Below are 4,385 nucleotides of genomic sequence, written 5' to 3' on the forward strand. Positions count from 1 at the left end.
CTTTTCCTTTTTCTTTCCCTTCTCCTTAGTTCAAGCCAAAGATCCAGCCCATTCAACACACAGTCATGATTTTTTCAGAAATTAATACAGTCCTTAATTTGAAAAAAAAGATATTTACAAAGAATCCTTCTGCTCAACATTTATGGAATGTTAAATACAAATTCATTCATAATATTGATAAATAAAAATATTCCATTTGAAATCAGGAAAATTATCAAAATTTCCATTTCTTTCAACCTTGTAGTGGATTCTATAACCAGGATAAAAAAATGAAAAGAAATAAAGGGTAGAAGGAATAGGAAGGAATGAAATAAAATATCATCCATGCAGGTGATAAGACTTTGTGAATACTGGATAGCGTAGATCTTAAAAGGGTGTAATTCTGTCTTTGGCCAGTACTTGATTGGAAGCGCTAAAAGGAAAGATTTGCTCTGGAGAAAAGCTTGGCAAAAGTAGAATTTGCTAGTGGGTGCTAAGGCTTAATGTGGGGAAAAGACTAAATCCCACTCAGTACTCAAAATGCATTTGAATAGATTTGTAAACCCACCTTGGACTTTTGATCAAACAGATTCACAGTTGAAGAAAAGCAAGAAGAGAGAGAATAAGGCATAGGGCAAGGGCATGGAGTCTGACTTTTTTTTTTTTTTTTTTAGAAAATGTATACTTTGTTTGGTATTAACAGATTTGAACATATTCCTTTTTTTTCCCCTTTCATTTCCATTCTTTCATTGTTACGCATTTCCCTCCCTGCCCCCTCTCCCCTGAGTCTGACTTTTTAAAACAGGGACAAGCTATTTGGTTTCTGAGACAGGGTAAAGTTAGTGCTCATCAGAACTCACTTCCAGGACTTAAGGTAAAGGGAGCTGACAAGTGTGTTCACTCGTAGCAATCACCTAGACCCATTGGGGTGGAAGTAGGAGGCATTCAACAATGAAGAGGCAGGCTGCACATGGACATGTTTCTCCTGCAGTGTGTACTTAGCATGCAGAGATGTATGAAAATCAAAACAGGGTTGCTGGCTTGAAGAGCAGGGAATCACGAGGACCCCTGGCTTATTGACATAGCCCCATGTGGGAGCTAAGGGTGAGTGAAGAAACCAATTGATCTGGAACTCAGTAAGAAGTGTGGACTTCTGAATTTACATCTGATGCCCCTTTGGACTTAGCCACAAATGCCCAAAACCAAACCAGATGAAGAGAAGATGATCCATGCTGTAAGCCAGTGTTGATTGCTGCAACCTGATGACTTGTATGGACTAAACTTTGCTGGTGGATGCAGATGGTCAGAGTTTCCAAACTAAATGGAAGATTCTTCTGCAAAAAAAAGAGCATGCTTGTTCCCTCAAAGTACTAGTTTGTTGTTTGTGTTGTTAGATGCTGTTGAGTTGAGTACAAGTCATAGCAACCCTACAAACAACAAATCTGAACCCTGTCCTATCCTGCACCATCTTCACAATTCCCGACACACTAAAGCCCCTTGTGGCAGTCACCATTGTCAATCCACCTGGTTGAAGGTCTCCCTCTCCTTCACCGACTCCCCATCCTTCCAAACAATGTGGTCCTCTCCAAGTAATAGACCCTCCTAACAACATAACCAAAGTATGTGAGGTAAAGCTTCATCATCCTTGCCTCCAAAGAACACTCCAGTTGCACCCACTTCAAGATATATTTGTTTCTTCTTTTGGCAAGCCAGGAGATATTCAGTTCTCTTCTCCAACAGCGTAGTTTAAAGGCATCCATTCTTCTGTCATCCTGACTCATTGTCCAGCTCTCAGATGCATAGCAAGTGATCAGAAAGACCTTGGCCTGAATTAGACACACCTTAGTCCTCAAACTGACATTGTTATTCCTCAATAATTTGGAGAAGTCCTTAACTGCAGATTTTCCCAGTGTGAAGCATCTTTGTATTTCCTGACTGCTGGTACCAAGGATCCAATTAATTGTGGATCCAAATAAGATGAAGTTGTTGACAGTTTCAATCTCTTCTCCATTCATCATGATGTTGCCCATCAGTACAGTGGTAAGAATCTGTTTTCTTGAAATTCAGATGCAATCCATACATAAAGCTGCATTCCTTGATCTTTTATAACAAGTTCTTCAAGCCCTCTTCACTTTCAGAAAGCAAGATGGAGTCATCTGCATAATGCAGGTTTTTTGGGTTTCTTTTCTTTCCTTTTTTTTTATTAACTTCAATGAACATCTACAGAGATTTTGGATTTCCATTAATTCATTGTTGCACTTTTCTCCTCGCCCACACCACGCCACCCCCAGTTCGCTCTTCTCCTTGAAAAGCAAAAGAAAAACTCCTTCATTGGTATATAATCCCCTTGCACACCCCCACCCTGAGTATACTCCACTCTGCAACCCTCATTCCAGACTCTTATGATAATTATAATGCCCTAAAATATATTACTTTTAAATTATTCTCTATAATTCAGGTTTTTGATCATTCTCCCCCTGATCCTAATGCCACATTCCTTTTAATAGAATCCAGCTTCTGGAATAATTTGCTCAGAACATGGATTAAATAGGTGTGGAGAGAGACTAAAACCCTAGCATACTCCTTTCTTCATTTTAAACCATGCAGTGTTCCCCTGCACTGTTTGCACAACAGTCTCCTGGTCCAGGTAGGTTTTGCTTGAACACAATTAAGTGCTCTGGGACTCCCTTTCTTCTCAATGTCCGCCACAAGTTGTTAGGATCCATACAATTAAATGCATTTGCATAGTCAATAAAGCACAACTAGTTATTCTTCTGGTATTCTCTACTTTCAGCCAGAATCTATCTGACATCAGCAATGGAATGGTAAATCAGAAATTAGCTATGTAAAATAGGGATATTAAGGCATAAGGCATGGAGTAGCTGGTTTCCATGCTTTCACAAATGTTGTCATTGTTGTTATTGTTGTGTCAAGTCCCTTGTGACTCATAGTGACCCCATGTACAACAGCCCTAAACTCTACTCTATCCTGTGCCAATCTTATTGTCTCTGACACACCTACCCCCCATTACCCCAGTCACTGAATCAATCCATCTCATCAAGGGTCTTCCTCCCCTGCACTGTTCCTCCACCCTCCCAAGCATGACATCCTTCTCCAAGGACTAGTCCCTCTTGCAACATGTCCAAAGTATGTCAGATGAAGCTTCAGAATCCTTGCCTCTGATAAGTATTGGCAAAATACAGTGTAAATGAAAGATTGTAAAAAACACACAATGTCTGTATGTCCTTGAAAACACAATGAATATGAATGTTGGTACACAAACCAATAAAAATTTGTAAAAAAAGTTCAGCAACATCTCAAATTCATTCACTCAGAATGAATCAACTCCAAACTGACTCTCTAGCTGGTTTTTGGAGACTGTAAGTCACCTGGGAGGAAAATGCTCATCTTTCTCCAGAGGAGACACCGCGGAATTCAAACTGCTGGAGTAGCTCAGTCATTTGGTAAACAGCGTCACTCCCTACTAAGTGCCGCAAGAGAACACTAAAGAACAGAAGAAATCAGCCTCACTTTCTTCGACAGCTCAACTGACTCATATAAAGAGCTTTGTTCTATGATCATTTAGATACATTTAACTGAGTGTCAATAAAATCCAATTAGGTTATTTTGTGGAAATTAAGACCTTGAGAATGATGTTTATATTGACATCCAAAGATAAAAATATTGTCAAGCTAGTATTAAATTAAAGAAAAAAATAGAAGACTTTCCATACTAGATTAATTACAAAATTATAGAAATGTTTAAAAGTACCAATGCAGAAAAGATAATACATTTGACTTCATTAAAATTTAATGCTTGTGTTTTAAAAACACTCGATTAGAAAATAAAAAGATATATTCAAAACTGAGAGATAACATTTATAGTATAAACTACTGTTAAAAAATAGATGTTGTATTCCATCATCAAGGTGGAACTGACCCATAGTTGACCCTCCAGTAGGCTTGCAGATGGAATAAACCAAGAGAAAGGAGATTGCCCATTTTCCTCCTGGGTAACAACTGGTGTATTCGCACCATGTACCTTTGGGTTGGCAACATAATTCCTTACCAAAATATATTCTAACTGGGGACAAGGAGAATGTTCGTGTAAATCAATGATAAAAAATAAAAACATTTCAAAAATAAAAAGTTTCAAAAGTGATAATATTAAGCATCAGATATGGTTCTGGAGTGACTACTTGGATATAAATAAGTACAACAGTCTGGAAAATTGCTTTGACTATATCAAATGAAGTTTCTAACCCAGCAATTATACTCCTAAGAACATAAGTTCCTGGCAGAAAGATTTGCATTTGTATCAGGATAAATGTAAAAGAATATTCAAAGCAATGGTTTTGTTACAGTAAAAAACTAGAAACAATCCCAATGTTTGTCAACAATACAAAG

Source organism: Elephantulus edwardii, unplaced genomic scaffold (genome assembly GCF_000299155.1).
Source record: "Elephantulus edwardii isolate Elephantulus edwardi_28Jun2011 unplaced genomic scaffold, EleEdw1.0 scaffold00098, whole genome shotgun sequence".
NCBI classification, from domain to species: Eukaryota; Metazoa; Chordata; class Mammalia; order Macroscelidea; family Macroscelididae; genus Elephantulus; species Elephantulus edwardii.